Source organism: Lithobates pipiens, unplaced genomic scaffold, assembly GCF_037356315.1.
Source record: "Lithobates pipiens isolate NorthernLeopardFrog02 unplaced genomic scaffold, aLitPip1_a1.2 Scaffold_3, whole genome shotgun sequence".
Classification (NCBI taxonomy): Eukaryota; Metazoa; Chordata; class Amphibia; order Anura; family Ranidae; genus Lithobates; species Lithobates pipiens.
In genome coordinates, this window is record NW_027507790.1 from 152,468,514 (window position 1) to 152,486,738 (window position 18,225).

The window sequence follows — 18,225 nt, forward strand, 5'->3', positions numbered from 1 at the left end:
TCCTCCACATCACCTAGGAAAAAAAAAAACACACCATGTAATCCAAATATGGTGATATACATTGATGAGCTTACCGGAAGCTGTGTTCTCCGACACTCACCTGTTGTGGTGACAATTTGGCCAACCTCCACGATCTCTCCTTCTTCCTCCTCCTCCTGCTCCTGCTCCTCTGTTTCTTCTTTTGGAAGTTGCCCTTTTTTGGGAGGGGTGTGGTCCCTGGTGTCCTCATGGTCCCTGGAGTCCTCATACTTGCCGAGTCTTCTCTCCCCTATGAGAATGTAAACAAAGATTAATTAGCACACAGAGGGCATAAATAGGAATATGAAACATTGCTTGGAAGTGTTGTACAATTGTTTTTTTGGGCCGAATTACAAGGTGAGAACATTATTGGGGCCACTTTGTTAAGCTGGAATACTTCCCTGCAGAACGATGTTTCATACGAACGAACGAAACCATGACCTTGAAAGTGGCCATTTTAAAATGCACAACATGAAATCAAAGCACATGGAGCATGTATGCAAGCAAGAATAATCATATGAACACACGACAACTACTTACTTTTTTTAAGAACACGCTTGATCCTTAGGTACTGCTCATGCTCCCTCAGTTTCAGTTCTGACCAGCGTTTTCTCAGTTGATCCTTGGATCGGCGTACCCCAAAATTCTTCAGAAGACTCTTCACAACTTTATTCATGATCTTGGCCTTTCTGATATTTGGGTTTGGGTAAGGTCCATACTTCCCATCATAGTCGGTCCTGTTCAATATGTCAACCATCTCTAACATCTCTCCAAAAGACATATTTGAGGCCTTAAATCTTGTCTTCCTGGATCGGGATGTTTCAGGCTCCTGGCTTTCCTCACCCTCCTCCTCGTTAGTGGAACTATTATTGCGCACCTGCGTTCTCTCCGCCATGTGCTCTCCCCACTGCGTGGGAAGCGAAGGGGCGGGGAATAGTCTGGAAAGAACGACAGGGGCGAGCGGAGTTTCACGCATGCGCACTGTATATAAAACGCCACACATGTATCGTCCGTATGATCTGGGAGGAGAGTGTGAGTCACGGACGCGGCGAACGTCGAAATGAAGGTAACATTTTTAACTTTGTGCTTCACTAGACTAGACTGCTTGTATCTAGGTCGCTGTTGGGACAAGATTAGGAGGGATTTTAATTGCATTATTAGTATTTGAGGGTTTGTCTTGTGTTGTGTCTTACAGACAAAATGGACCCATTCAACAATCCCAACTTTATGGGGCTATTCCTCGAGCTCTACATGGAGATGCCCTGCCTGTGGCAGTTCCACAACAAATTTTATTATGACAGATCAAAGAGGAATGCAGCACTGGAGAAACTGCTTGCTTTGGTGCAGATCAGGGTCCCCACGGCAGACATGACATATCTGAATCGCATAATTGTGGCCATGAAGCTTACATATTTCAGGGAGAGAAAGAAGCACCTGGAGTCTTTGAGAGCAGGAGATCCAGATGCTGTTTATTACCCCAGGATGGTGCACTTTGACAGGCTGCATGACCAGGGGGTACCCAGGCCACCACTCAGGCCACCACTCTCCAGGCTTCCTCCAAGGCATCCTTCACCCCCAGCTGAGGCTTCTGATGTCCAACCTGGGCCTTCCAGGCAGCACCATGTGGTGGGGCCCAGCTTGAGACAGGTATTGCATTGTTGAACATATTTCTTGTGTTACATTTAATGATGTTAACTAGATGTTCTTATTGATCAGTAAGTTGTGATTTCTCAAAGTGGTTTACATCTCAATAGACAGTAGTGACCAAGAATGATTGGGACGGGAAAGAAAAATGCTGGTATCAGAATGATAGTCTGTTCTATTTGGTAACAGTCAAATAGCAAAAGCCAGGAGCACAAAATGTTGTGATTGATGATCAAAAAACTAAAACTATGTCCCCTTTTCATACACAGGAAGACCTCAGTCGGGGGGAGGCTGTGGCAAGTGGCAGTCAGGAGGTCCAACAACGCCCTCCTTCTCCTCCTGCCCCAGCTACAGGAGCCCAGCCACAGCCTGGAAGGATGCCTGGTGGGAAGTCACAAAGGAAGACCAGAGAGTGATGGCCTGGGATGAGTCTGGTGTGCCAGAAGATGCAGCCTCTTCAAGATCACCATCCTGGGGACAGAAAGTTCATCTGAATTTCCTGCTCTCTAGGACTTCAGGAGCAGACTTCTCTCCCTGAGATATCTACTCCTCAGGCCACCAATTTTTTTGTATATGTAATTTAGTCATATCTGCCCTGGGGGCCAAAGGCTGCACCAAAGTTAAGAAGTTTTTCCAGTGCTGCGTTCCTATTTTTATTTTCGAGCAAAAAAAATAAATTTTATTTTTGTTTGATGAAATACTTGTGTAATGTGTTTTCCTTCAAAAAGTAGAGTTTATTTGTGAGCAGGCAGGTACATTTCCAAAATACAAAGTGAACTAAATAACAAGGGGTACCAACACTAAACAACCTCCTGTAGATTAAAAAAGAAAAAGAAAATCTAAAAAATACAATAATGTTGTTGTTGTAAGTTTACACTCAAAAAAAAAAAGTAAAAAAAAAAAGGAGAAATGAGCAGTGTCTTTAACCACTTCCCGACCAGCGCACGACGATATACGTCGACAGAATGGCACGGGCAGGCATATTGGCGTACAGGTACGTCCAATATTCGATGCCGCCCTGCCATCGGGAGCGCGCCGCCGCCGGCGCGCTCCCGCGCTGGTCGGGACCCCCGTGAGTCTGGTCGCGGGACCCGCGGACTCGATCGCCGCGGGCATCCCCGCGATCGTCTCACGGAGCGGCCGAATGGAGGAAATGCTGTGTAAACAACATTTTTCCATTCTGCCTAGCAACTAGTGACGCTGATCTCTGCTCCATGTGATTGGAGCAGAGATCAGTGTACACTAAATGAAAACCCAACCCCCCCACAGTTAGTAACACACCCCTAGGAACACTTAACCCCACACTGCCACCCACTGGTTAACCCTTTCACTGCCAGTGTCATTTACACAGGAATCACTGCATTTATATAGCAGTGATTACTGCATAAATGACAATGGTCCCAAAAATGTGTCAAAAATGTCCGATGGGTCCCCAACAATGTCGCAATCACAATAAAAATTGCAGATCGCCGCCATTACTAGTAAAAAAAAAAATAATAAAAAATTATTAATAAAAATGCTATACAACTATCCCTATTTTGTAAACGCTATAACTTTTGCGCAAACCAATCAATAATCGCTTATTGCAATTTTTTTTACCAAAAATATGTAGAAGAATACGTATTGGCCTAAATTGAGGGAAAAAATGTTTTTTTTATATATTTTTGGGGGATATTTATTATAACAAAAAGTAAAAAATAATGCGTTTTTTTCCAAATTGTCGCTCTATTTTTGTTTATAGCGCAAAAAATAAAAACTGCAGGGGTGATCAAATACCACCAAAAGAAAGCTCTATTTGTGGGAAAAAAAGGACGTCAATTTTGTTTGGGAGCCACGTCGCACGACCGCGCAATTGTCAGTTAAAGCGACGCAGTGCCGAATCGCAAAAAGTGGTCTGGTCTTTGACCAGCAAATTGGTCCGGTCTGAAAGTGGTTAAAGGAGATTTTTAGGGAATCCCCCCCCCCCAAAAAAAAACATCCAAAAAATAAAAAAAACATTGTGTAGATGTGACTTAAACTAAAATTGTAATGCTGAAATGGTTAAAAAAGAGTAATGAAATCCGTTCGGGAGAAGTGTGTGTGACTATGAGCATCAAAAGAAGTTGGTTCTTGCAGCATTGTAAAGAACAAGAGAATGCGCTTGATGAATTATTTTTTAACATTGCAGCGTGACAAATGTGCTATATCGCTTACGAGCAGTAGTTTTACCTGAACGAGCGCTTTCGTGTCGGAATTTGAATGTGAGCATGCGTGGCACTTGGTCTGATGAAAATGCTCTACACATGATCGGATTAGGTCCGTCCGGCCCAGTTGGTCGGGAAATCTTTCCAACATGTTGGAAAATTGGGTCGGACGGAGATTCGGACAGAATCAGTCCGATGCATACCACATACAGTCGGATTATCTGACGACACGGTCCGATAAGACGCATTCCGACAGATTCTCTGACCGTGTGTACAAGGGCTTAGGGTCCTTTCACACGGATGATCCGTTCAGGTCCGCCTGTCAGTTTTTCAGGCGGACCTGAACGGATGATCCATATAGCTCTACGGAGCGTCGGATGTCAGCGGTGACATGTCCGCTGGCATCCGAGCCGCTCCAATCCGAAAAAGTGTGACGGAGGAAAAAGCTATTTCATCATCGTCATCGGGTCGACACTGCGGCCCGTCGTCACCCGATCTCCCATGGGGGAGAGTGGTGCTGTGAGAGGTCCGTCCCTGCGCAGTGTGCAGAGACAGAACTGTCCTCTGACTGCTCAGCGGAGATCGCTCCGGCGATCCACGCTGTTCAAGCGGATATCCACGGGCGGATCATCACTGATCCGCCCCGTGTGAAAGGAGCCTAAGAAGCGAGAGGGAGGATCAGCACTAGGAGCTAATTAGGTGTGCTGCATCTACAAAGGAAACATGTTGACAAGGAAATTAGTGGAGGGATCAGGGTGCTGCTGCTCTTTTACTGTAAAGCCACAGGTTTGGGTGGCCAAACTGTATTATTAAATAGAGAAGTGTTTGACCTTGTCGTGCTGTCTGGTTGGCTATTTAAGCATCAGGGCAGACTGGATATAAATATAAATTCTGTGGCAGGTAAAACGATGTACTTCTATATGCATTTTAGCTGAGTATTTAGCTGTTTGGCAAAAGTTCTGCCCTAAATATTTTTTTTTTTATTATTATTTTTTGGGGGGCATCAATGCAGCATGGGTCTTAAATGGGGGAGGCTCACCAGGATGGTGTAGCAGCCTGTCCATCACCGTAACCAGTAATGTTATATACTTGTAGCTAACAGACATATTCATTGTCTGTGCTCTTCTAAAATATTATAGTGAAGCGTTCACTGTTTAACCTTGTTAATAGTTTGCCATTGAAGAATTTGTGGGAAAAAAAGCTACATTATAAGCATTAGCTGAGCATGAGAACAGTTGTAATATCACCCTCAGAGAATAATGAACAGATACTAGAGAATGAAATTCTGACATAGTTTACAGAGCAATAATCCAAACATCTGTTTTAATGACAAGGGATTTGAGAAGAATAGAGAGTACATGGGAACGCAATGCAAGTTTTAGTGCAGACCTAACATTGAATCAATGTTGTTCAGCTAAATACAGCTTGCCGCTAATATAAGCAATTTTCCTCATATTTCTGGGCCACATGCCAGATGTCAGGATTCAGTTACAGGCACAAGGTCAAGAGGGAATCAAGAAGATGAAATTATATGAATTTGAGAAATAGATAGATAATTACAGACAAAACAGCAAACCAAACAGCTATTTCAGCCACTCATGTTGCTTTGTTTTTTTTTTTTTTTTTACAAATAAGATTTAGGAAAGACTATAGTAATTCATGCTAAGATCCTTCTCATATTGTTTGGCATATAGGACACTGCTTTTTCTTCTATTTGTATATTTTCACAGATGCTTGACCTTTGTGACCAATTTGAATAAGGAATACAGAGAGAAATGAAATTACATTTGTAATTAGTTTTCTATGCTTTTGTTATACATGTTTGGAGTATTTATTGTATTCAGCTAGCGAGTCTTATTTTTGTTTGTCACAATGAGTATCTTTTTAAAGCTATCCATAGCTTATGCCTGAGTCTTTTCATTGGTACGTTTAAAGGACAAAGTGTACTTTTATATAAAGTATTCTTGTCTAGCCCTCTGATAAAGAAGTATTATGCCCTTACCTGCTCCCTACCTGAATACAATGACTATGCAATGGTTATATTCAGAGTCAGATCATCCACAAGGCAACCTAGGCTGGATATGATGTTGAAGGGGTCCAGCAGGAAATAGCGCAATTGGTCAAAGCTGTGCAACTACTTGCCACTTAACAAGGGAAGATGCACCTGTAGGCAGTTTGTGTCTGATGGTGCAGGCGAGGTCAATACCAACAAGGCTATTAAAATCTTTATCAATGTAAATTAAAGGAATGGAAAAAGGGGACAAATTATGGGTCCACTTTCTTGAGATTGTGGACTCCCCAAACCCCCCCCCCCCCCGTCAGCTATTATAGATTAGTGCAGCTAGCAGGACAGCAAAGATTAGGATATCTGGGCGAGGCCCCTTTAAGAAGGTGAAAGCCAGGGATTAGGGAAGGGCCAATCATGTTTAGGGGAATTTGCTGGAAGCTTTCCTGAGGCTACATAAGGTTAACAGGTGAGGGGGTATTCCTCTTTGCCTGTGGACCACCAAGAAGATTGGAGCTCTCCTCATAATGGAATCCCTATTGTGTCAGCTCCTGGAGAAGGCGGGCGGTACAGGAGGAGAGGAATGGCTTCGTCGCTGTCTAGAGTCAGACTCTGCCGAACAGCTGGAGGAAGATGGAGGCGGAGACTCAGCAGTGGGCGGCTGGTATCAATGGCGAAGGGAGGAGAGAGAAAGAGCCACCCCTTCGTGGAAGAACGAGCAGAAGTGTTCCTCCTGAACGTTTTCGGAAGGCTGTGGAGGCAGATGAAGAGGAGAGCAGACCTCGCGAACGGTCAGAAGATTCGGTCGGTGTGTCAAGGGGCCATCATGGCTCGAAGAAACGGCGAACTTACTCCCAGTCACCAGCAGACAGAGGCAGTCGGCGGAGTCAGGTACAGCAGCCAGCAGCAGAGCAAAAGGGGAGGAAGCCAGTGCAGCACCTCTCAAGGCAGCCTGCAGCTGAAATGACACAGCAAGGCACTCAGCGAGCTGAGGTGCCTCAGCAGTCCCAGGTTGGGTATTCCTTGCAACCCCCAGACCCAGTAGCACTTCTGGAGGTGGAAAGTCAGCATTGTGCGGGACAGCCTTAAGCAGCTGGTGAGTTAAATCAACTGCATATTCTGAATGGGTTAGTAGGATCTTTGTCTTCTCTGGTTCAATCTCTTTTTCAGGTGTCTGTGCCTCCCTCTTCTGCTGTGGCATCGCTGCCTGTTAACTCTTCTGTTGCTGTGCTCTCTCCTGCTCCTACTAGTTTCACAGTTCACAATGGGAATGTCAATAAGGGATTGCAGGATGACATTACAGGTCCTGAGTCATTACATACAGCTGCACCTGCTAATACACTGAATGTACCTGAAACATGCATGAAAGGGGTTATGCCATGTGAGATGTCACCATTAGGATGTCATTTAAACGTATCAGTAAAAGATAAGATATGGAAGGGGGAATATATAAACATACTTTCGCTCCTCCCCTCCTACAAGGAATTTATGATTAGATCAGACAAGAAGGGGGAAGAGAGAGGTGAGGAAGATAGTCGTAGGCCGGTCCCCAGGTCTTTTAACAATTGGCTACAGGCCTTCTGTATTTATGAGAGCATACTAGCGGAGAAGCACCCGGAGCTGTGTGGGGGTCTTTTTCAACATTTGGACCATATATTAGAGGCTTATAGGAGCTTTGGTGGCCTGGGCTGGTTTTACTATGATGAGTCCTTTCGCCAGAAACTGTCCATACACCCAGCATTAAAATGGGGAATGAAGGATGTTGGCTTGTGGCTCAATTTGATACTCCCTCAGAAGTCGGTGTCACCCAGGCCAGCTACATTTACCGCTGGAAAACCGGCTTTTAGAAAAGGCTGTTGTTTTGCTTTCAATGAAAGTCAGTGTCGTTGGAATTTGGCTTGTAAATACAGACATGAATGTTCAATTTGCGCCGGTACGCACCCAGCAGCGAAATGTTTAAAAAAAAATTTGAATGTCAGTCTTGGTCCTGCACAGAGGGATATTTTTCCAAAAAGCTTGCACTCCAGTGAGGCTGGAAAAAATGCACCCATGGCTGGACAGCTACCCAGACAAGGAGAAGGCACGTTTCCTCATTGAAGGTTTTTCTAAAGGCTTTCCTTTACCTTCTTTTTCTGGGGTTGGCTGTACATTAGTGGGGAATTTAAAGTCAGTAGACTTGTACCCTCAGCTAGTTAGGGATAAGTTGTGTAAAGAATTGGCGGAAGGGCGTATAGAAGGGCCCTTTGAGCATCCGCCATTCCCTAATTTTCGGATATCCCCATTGGGAGTAGCTCCTAAGTGTGAGCCTTATGCTTTCCGCATTATCCATCATCTGTCGTTCCCAAAAGGAGATTCATTGAATGATGATATTGATGAAAACTTATGCTCCGTTTTGTATGCGACATTTGAGGATACAATCAATCTAATTAAGAAGTGCGGCACTGGGGCTTTGTTGGCAAAGGCTGATATAAAATCAGCTTTTCGTCTCCTGCCTATTTCCCCGGAGGCTTTCAATTCCCTAGGTTTTTTCTTTGAGAAGCAATATTTCTTTGACAAGTGTCTCCCTATGGGGTGTTCACTGTCTTGCGCCTATTTTGAGGTGTTTTCCACATTTCTTCATTGGGTGTTGGGTGTGAGATCTGGTTCAGATAGTGTAATACACTATTTGGATGATTTTTTGTTTGTAGGACCATCAGACTCTACGCGTTGTGCTGAATTGTTGGAGTTACTTAAAGCCGTTGCATTGGAATTCGGTGTTCCACAGGCTGAAGAAAAGACATGCTTGCCTGGTACAGTATTAGAGTTTTTAGGCATTGAAATTGATACATGCATGATGGAGTTTCGTTTACCCGAGGCAAAACTTAGCAAATTGAAAGGTTTGATTGCAAAAGCTCTGCAAAAGAAGAAAATTAAGTTGAACGACATGCAATCTCTCCTTGGTTTTTTGGCTTTTGCCTGCAGAATTATGCCAGTGGGCAGAATTTTTTTTCACGTCGCCTTCACCTGGCTATTTCAGGTATGAAATCCCCTATGGCTCACATTCGCATGACTGTCGCTATTAAGGAGGATTTATTGGTGTGGTTTAGGTTTTTTGATGGTTACAATGGCCGGTCTTTCTTTCAGTCTGAGTTTATTTTTGCCCCAGATTTCCGACTGTTCACGGATGCAGCGGTCGCGAAAGGATTCAGAGCTATCTGGTAGAATCATTGGTGCTGTGCAAACTGGCCTGAGTCATGGGGGCAGTGGGGCGCTACTAAGAATGTGGTTATGTTAGAATTATTTCCAATCTTGGTGGCTCTGGAATGGTGGGGTTCAAATTTTTCGAATAAGCGTTTACTGGTGGAGACAGATAATAAAGGAGTACTGTATGCAGTGAACTGTTTGTCATCTAGTTCTGAATTAGTGATTAAAGTTCTTCAGCAGGTGGTTTTCAGGTGCCTTAAATTCAATATTTGGCTGAAGGCTAAGTATACCCCGGGGATTTTGAATAACATAGCCAATTCTTTATCTTGCTTTCAGATGGACCGTTTTCGGTTGTTGCTCCCAGAAGCGGACAGAGATGTCATTCCATGCCCAGACTATCTGTGGGAAGTGGTATGAAGGAAGTATCTGAAGCCATTCAAAGGTCTTTAGCGCCCAAGATGTGGGCCGACTACTCAGCAGCCTGGAGAAGTTGGCTGTCCTTTGCCAGTGTGGGAGGTTTTCCTTTTAACAAACCATCCGAAGACAGGCTTTTAGCCTTCGTGGCTAGTTTAATGCAGCAAAGCTACTCGTATAGTTATCTAACGAAAGTGTTGGCTGGTATTTCCTTTTTCTTTAAGTTGAGGGGTCTGCAACCTTGTTCTTCCTATTTTTCTTTGAAACAGGCACTAAAGGGATACAGGAGGTCAACAGTCTTGGCGGATGATAGAAGACCGATCTCCTATGACATCCTTGGTGGCCTTTGTAGGATGACTGAAGTCATATGTTTCTCGGCTTATGAGGTTTTACTGTTCAAGACAGCATTTACACTTGCCTTTTTCGGAGCGTTCCGCATTTCTGAATTGGTGCCTGCAAATAGGCTGGATATTTCAGGTATTGGGAATGCACGGGTGGTGGTGGACAGCTATGGGGTACACATTTGGTTGCAAGATGGATCAATGTGGCAAGGGCAAGTGGGTCCATTTGCAGGAATTTGGGGATATATTAGTGTGTCCAGTAGCAGCCGTTAAACAATTCTTGGCTATTAGACCACCGGGAATGGGGCATTTCCTGATTCACGCACATTTGAGGCCTCTGACAAAATATCAATTTGATGCAGTACTCAAAAGATGTCTAGAACGGCTGGGTTTGAGTGACTTCAAGTTCTCATCACACTCATTTAGGATAAGTGCAGCTTCTGAAGCAGCCCAGTCAGGGTTCCCGAATGCTGACATTAAGGAAATGGGGAGGTGGAAGTCCCAATGTTTTCGGTTATATTACGACCTAATGTCTTTGTTCAATTTCCAGGTGCACAACACACGGTGTGGATATTGGGACATTCATTTATATACTGGGCGCAAAAAAGAGCGGCTCAACGCAGTTATTCAACAAATCTGTCATTACAACCTGAATCTTTTCAGTTACTTTGGAAGGGCATTAGAGGACTTTAGTGGTATCATCTCTATTTTCAGTTAAATAGGTTATGTCAAATATGGCCCTCGCCCTCTATATTGGTAATTCATTTAGGCGGTAATGATTTGGGGAACCTTAGAACTTTAGACTTGCTTTTTATGATCAAGCGGGACCGCCTTCGTTTTAGTACTATTTTCCCGGGCACAATTTTAGTTTTCTCAGAGATAGTCCCTCGTCTTTCCTGGCTCTCCTCTGATCAGAGGAGGGTTATGAAAAAGATGATGAAAAGAGTTAATAGGGCGATGGAGAAATTCATGCCGCAGCTTGGTGGTTTATCTTATCGACATGTGGACTTAGAAGGTGGCTATCCGGGACTGTATAGACTTGATGGGGTGCACTTATCAGAGGTGGGTTTAGATATATTCAATTTAGGCCTGCAATATAGTATAGAGGAGGCTGTGGCCGCGGCAGGTGGGGTGGGCCGTCCTTGATGTCAAGGCCGGCTTGTGGGGACTGTTATTTATATTTAAAATTGTGCTACTGCTCGAGTTCTAAAAACTGAGCAGATAGAATTCTGTTTGGTTGAATTTATGGTTACGTGATTTAATAAATGGTGATGATAAATACACTGTTGAAAACCAATAAAGGTGCCGTGGTCAAGTTTTGCCAAAATTTTAAAAATGGTCTCGTTGTCTTATTTAGTTAAGGTATTATAGGTTGTAGGTTTGGGGAGAGGTGGGTCCTACAATCTCATGAAAAAAGGGGACACATTATGGGTCAACTTTCTTGAAATTGTGGACTCCCCAAACCCCCCCCCCCCCCCCATCAGCTATTATAGATTAGTGCAGCTAGCAGGACAGCAAAGATTAGGATATCTGGGTGAGGCCCCTTTAAGAAGGTGAAAGCAAGGGATTAGGGAAGGGCCAATTAGGTTTAGGGGAATTTGCTGGAAGCTTTCCTGAGGCTATATAAGGTTAACAGGTGAGGGGGTATTCCTCTTTGCCTGTGGACCACCAAGAAGATTGGAACTCCCTCCCTCCCGCCCCGGTCGCGAGCACCTATATGTGGTAGGGTCACCCTGGATTCTGGGGGGGACTGTTATTTATATTTAAAATTGTGCTACTGCTCGAGTTCTAAAAACTGAGCAGATAGAATTCTGTTTGATTGAATTTATGGTTACGTGATTTAATAAATGGTGATGATAAATACATTGTTGAAAACCAATAAAGGTGCCGCGGCCAAGTTTTGCCAAAATTAAAAAAATGGTCTCGTTGTCTTATTTAGTTAAGGTATTATAGGTTGTAGGTTTGGGGAGAGGTGGGTCCTACAATTTCACGGGAGCTGTGTAAAAGCTGCTACCTTGCCCAGTGTTTTACTTTGTGCAGTCCATAGCCAAAATCATCTTACTATTAGTTATTCCAGCACAATAGACCCTGAAGACTCTTAGGAGATTGCACCATAGAAGTCTATTGGATCTACTGCACAGATGCAGCTTGTGGCAAGAAGATTTCAGCCATGCACAGTAAAAATTTCAGACAGCCATGGATATCATTATCAGGTAAGTTTTCATCCAGGGAAGGGAATACATTTATCAGAGGGTAGGCAGGCAGGGTAAGTGTAACTTGTATTAACTAAATTATCCTTTAGATCCTTCTGCAGTCCAACAAAGGAAAAAAGGTGTGTACATGAGGTATAAAGGGAAGGAGAAGGACGGAAGGATAGATAGATAGAAAGATAGATAGATAGATAGATAGATAGATAGATAGATAGATAGATAGATAGATAGATAGATAGATAGATAGATAGATAGATAGATAGATACCGTTTTTACCTGAAAATAAGACCTACCCTGAAAATAAGTCCTACTGTGATTTTTGGGGAGGGCTGCAATATAAGCCCATCCCCCGAAAATAAGCCCTAGTTTAAAGTGGTTGTCAAATTCTAGAATGCACTGTATTACAGTATTATATTAATGTAAACTGTGTATGTTTTTGTAATTTATTTGTACAAAATACCTTCTTATAGCGCCGCTGACCTCCCGCTGCTCGCTTCCTCTTCTCCCAGCTATCAGCAGGGGATCTTGGCCCCCCTCTGCAGTGGTGAAGAGAGGTTCGGCAGGTCACAGAAGCACCGAACGGAGCTATAAGAAGATATTTATCACAAATAGATTACAGAAACATACACAGTTTACATTATATAATACTGTAATACAGTGAATTCTAGGAATTTACAACCACTTTTACTCAGTTCCACTGGCCACTGGGGATTCCTGACAGGCAGGGAGGGAGAGGGGGAGGGAAGACAGCACATGACAAGCCCTACCCCGAAAATAAGCCCTACTGGGTCTTTTGTTGCCAAAATTAATATAAGACCTTGGCTTATTTTCAGGGAAACACAGTAGATAGATAATAAGAGTAGTTGAATAGATGGATGTGACTAAAGTATAAGGTAGTTAAGGTAACTTCCTGAGGACGGCCAATCTGCCGAAATGCATAGAGGTTGAGTCACTTTATTGTGACATACTTCCGCTTACACAATTAATCTAGAAATCAAGCCTTTACCGAGCCAGCAGCTGCATCAACTAACCAGGCGGATTTCACGGATTTACTTATACCTGCTGTTCACTCCGGGTGCCAGGACATTAAACACTCATACATGTTCAATACCTTTATATTTTTTGGAATAAAAAGCTCTTTATCAACGGTACTGCACAATGAGGTTTTTTTCTATTATATCTATTTATATGAGGAACATTCACTGCTGCCAATCATCGGTCCAGAGGTTATCCATAGGGGTCGCCCCACATGCGCATTTGACCTAACTAGCGATAGTTGGTCCACTCCCAGGGGTGAGTGCACATCTATTAGGGGGGCATCCTATTTAAAGCACTTAAGAAGCATCCATCTATTATTCAAGTCAAAGCACTGGATATTGTTTAACTAGCACAAGCACCTTTTTTTCACTGGGGACTGTTTGATTAATTTTATAAATTGTTACCAGTGTATCATTTATTACCTGCATGTCATTTTTTTAGCATTTAGCGCGGTATATTTTTTATCATTTATTAATTGTTCACACCAATTTCACACTGCAGCTGCTTTAATTATGTGGTAAAGCAATTTGTTTTCTTTATCCATATTAACACATACATGAGGTTTTTCCACTTACATTCATCCTTTGGCGCTTTGGTTCAGTTTCATATTTTATCATCACACATGTACATGGGGGGGGGAAAGTTATTTTCTAGGTCATAATATGGTCTTCTTTGGAGACCCCCATTAGTACTGGAGAAAACTATTTATGTTTCTTTGACAACATCCATTTTAATACGTTTCCCAATTTGTTAATTGATAAGACTATATAATATATATATATATATATATACTGTGTAGTATATAATTTTTAGCTAATCTATAAATTACACAAAAAAGGGTGTATAATATTTAAGGTACCTTTACAAACTTATGACACTCCACTGTATATTATTTGCATGAACCTGGGAAACTTGGTAAATCTTTTTTTATTCTATTTGTACTTTCTGCTATGTGAATTTTCCATATTTTGTGAATATAGCCTTTTATTGCAGTGGTTTCATATACTGTATTAAGAATCAATGTCCAGTACCATGACTCATTGTGTAATATTTAGAGGGCAGGCCAAAAGAAGGGGTTAACTCCTATCTGAAGTCTTGCAGTAGTTTTACAGTAATTGGGTCTCCTGAGATTTGAAATTTAGTATGTTAAGAGTAAAATCTTAGATTTTGTTCCCAATTTGTGGGTCAAAAAAACCCTATGATTATTTGTAGCTAACCACACTTATCTTAAGCTGTTTCATTTTATATTCTGTGGAATGAAAAGCTTTTTTCAGGTTATGCTGACCATTCTGAGTGATAAAGGATCAGCTAAATTAATCTCTTGAGTCTCCCACAGTAAGGAGTATAGCTTAAAAAAACTATTTAGAATGTATTTCACTTATGTTGAGAAAAGTATGCTAAATTGTAAATTTAACATATATTTTGCTTTTAGTTATGATAATATTTTTTCTGCTTTAAATGAATGTATTAATGTAGCAGGATAATGTAGTATAACTTGGGGAACATTATAATAACACCTACTCAGATGTACTCAGAACTAAATTTGTGCCTCTGTTTAAGTCTGGGTTCACACCTATGCGACTTGGGTGCGGGTTTCCTCGCATCCAATTTGTATAGCAGGAGAATGTGATTGGCTCTCTATGGAGTCGGTTAACATATCTCCGTAGCAGATCTGGTGCATTTTGCAGGAAAAACGTGTGCTTTTTTTGGTCCATTTCAGGTCCGAATTCAGCTCAAAATTCGCACCGGACCCCTACTGTGAGATGGATCCATCTTAGGTGTGAACCCAGCCCAAAGGAAATGTATGGTCCCCTGTATGTGAGTCACTTCTTTTTCAGAAAGGCTATATATGCAAGGGAAGCTAGCCTTGTGGGGCAGTACAGCAAGGATCTAGGTACAATGTGATCTTCTCTTCTGGCAGCGTACCTCTTAAATGGGACCAGTTTAAATCAATTTGTATAGACTCTGATTTATGGACTTCCTTAAAGTGGATCTAAAGTCAGAAAGTTTTTTTTTATCTTAATGCATTTTATACATTAAAATAAAATAAAAAACCTTCAGTGTGCAGTAGCCCCCCTCAGCCACCTAATACTTACCTGAGCCTCATCTCAATCCAAAGATGTTGCATGAGAGCCTCCTTCTGCTTGGCTGAGACACAGAAAAGGGTGCCATTGGCTCCCACTGCTGTCAATCAAAATCACCAAGAAAGGAGGAGGAGCCAAGAACACCGGCGCAGGACCTAATACTTCTTGCTGGTACCCCCAATAAGAAACAGATTCCCATGGGTGCACCCATGCAGGTCCTCTCCTGAGCCCCTCTGCTGTATCCATAGAAAAAAATGAAAATATTTCCTGTATTTGTTATGAGTATATTCCCATTCAAGCTCATATTTTAACACTCATGTTACAACCCATTTTACCTTTCAATAAAGAAATTTTAATTCTCTATCCAACGTTCATCTTTCTAATTTTCTACATCTTGCTGCCTAAAAACCCCCCTGGGGGAATCTTCCCACTTTCTCTGTTTATATTGGGGTGAGCAGCACCAGCATCTCTCCTTAATGTGTCTTCCCTTTGCTCTGCTGTATCCATTGACTCACATAGCGGGACTGGACCCCGCCCCCGCTTCCTCATCACTGGAGTTGATTGACAGGAGCGGGAGCCAATGACTCCCAATGACTCCCACTGCTATCAATCTGCCCAATGAGAAGAGAGACAGCAGAGAGAGACGCTACTCTTGTGCATGTCGCTGGATTGGATCAGGCTCAGGTAAGAATAAGGGGGGGGGGGGGGGGTATGGGATCCTGCAGCAGAGAAGGTTTTTTGCCTTAATAGAATGCATTAAGGTAATAAAAAACTTTAGCCTTTAAAACTACTTTAATGTATGGGCAGCACCACTAGGGACAGCACAGACAGTTATGCACAGCCAATTGTTATCTATTGTAAGGTACAGGTATTGGATAGAAGTGTTCATCTGTAAAAGATGTGAAATTAGAGTGATCTACTTCCAGTGTATTCAGCAACTTAATGCAGTAAACAAGTTCTTGATTTAAAGAAGTTGCTCTGGGTCACTTTTCTGAGGTAAAGGAAACAAGTGTATTTAAGCTATGTGTGGTCATGTTGTATCTGAAGTATAGGGAGGCAGAAATTTAAAGCCATGGTTAACTTTCTGGGTCAAGGAATAAAGAGTGAACATTCTGTACAGTGTGGTAACAAGTTATCCCTTGATTCCCCTGTCAACACATGTGGTTACATGAAGGAAATTCATACCGTCTAATGCCTGCCCAACAGACAAAAAAGTGAGTGAATGGGAACCGGGCACATGAATGGCCACTTTCTTCCAAGGCTCCGCTCCACCGCTGGGGATATCTCCACCCACCGGACTCTTCCAGTGCTGCACCCTCCATCCTTCCACTCCTAAAGCTCCACTATGCCACAGGGCATGCCGCTGGAAAAAACAGCCACAGTTCCGCAAGCTAGCCGGATTCTTCACTTCACAGAACCGCGGGCTACAAGAAAATGGTGGCAGCAATGGCGGCCTGCTTCCACAGCGGGGGAGATCAGCAGCCAAGCCACACTACAAAAGCAAAAGGGCTCTCCTTATTATAATACAATCAACCCTGAGAATATCTGACTTGAAGCACACAAATATAATCTAATATTAGTTGTCTGAAACGTGTCTGATATTGTCAGTTCACCCAGATGTTTAATTTCATATAAAATATATGTATTATTGTGTGTCACTGTCTACTTTGCAAAGTAGTTCTTTTTTTTCCAAAAAGATCTTATTTAATAGAAAGTCAAGGCTCTACTCCTTACATATAGGTGATGCCAAATCAACAGTATGCATTGCAAAAATGTCTGGCTCCCATATATTACCCCTCAAGTACAATTACAGTTTTGAATAGAGTCAGGAAAGGTTAGAACATTTACTGTCCGCAGCCCAGTTGGAAAGGCTCCCTGTAATTTAATTACACAACAGAAGCAGAGAAGATTTCACCAACATGAACACAAACGGCCACAAACATCTAGCAGAGGTTCTAACCCTTCCCTGCACTACTGATAAAAGTGCATTTTTGTCTGTATCTGAACCTGTTGAAAATAATACTCTATCTTCCTGTCTTAGTAACAGGAAGTAAGGAAAAATCTCACCGGCTTGAATACAGTCAACAATAAAAAACCAACGCACTTTCTATACCTCCCTCACTCAAAACTAAAAACAAACATAAAGGTTCTCCTCTGATTGTCCACCTAGGAAGGAACTGGTCTTTAAAGCTGCTATGTAAAAATTGTTCAAAATAATTTTGAGCAGAAAGAACAAGTGTTATAAGGACAGATGTATAAATACAGTATGTATTCCTGAAATTATGTTTTTAAAGCTGAACTCTAGAGACAATTCAAAAACTACCCTTGCAGTGGAGCTTTCTCCACACAGCAAGGGTCACATTTTTACCTTATCCCTTCCTCTAATAGGCTCCACCTCTCTGTTCAACTTGCCCCCCAAAGTTGCTACTTTTCAGAACTTTGTTGGTCTGACATCATCACATATAATGCAGTACCAGCAACAGAGTGCTCCACCACAATCCGAAGCATCGGAAAGAACAGGAGAACATGGCTGCTGTGGGAGTTAGGGGTAAGGTAAGTGAAAGTGCCTTTGAATGGCATCCCAGACAAAAATGAGCATTTAACCCTTGAAGTATGGGGTGGCACTGCCAGTGTAGGCTAGCTTAAAGCAACCCCCCCCCCTGCAGGGTAAAGCCATAATGTGCTAGTTACTTTGAAACAAAGGCCTCCAGTGGCACGCTGTCACCACTGCAAAGGCTTCCATCTTTACCTGGTCTTCCTTCCATGTTTGCGGGTTGCTGTAGCTTGAATGGCCAAACCACGATGATGTCACTCCCGGGCATGCACGTGGGAGTCTCAGGCAGGGCACACAGCTTTGAGGGAACGGCATGGGTATGTTGTTCCTTCAGAGTGCATGCACAGTTGTCGTCACTGGCTGCTGCACACTAGCATATCTACTAAAATGGTGCATGTTTAGTAGATATGCATTTTACCTACAGGTAGGCTTTATTATAAGCTTAACTGTAGGTAAAAATACAAAAATAGAGTTTACTACCACTTTAACGCTGTAACTATAATGCCCCGCACATACGATCGGACTTTTCGACAACAAGATGCTGGATTTTT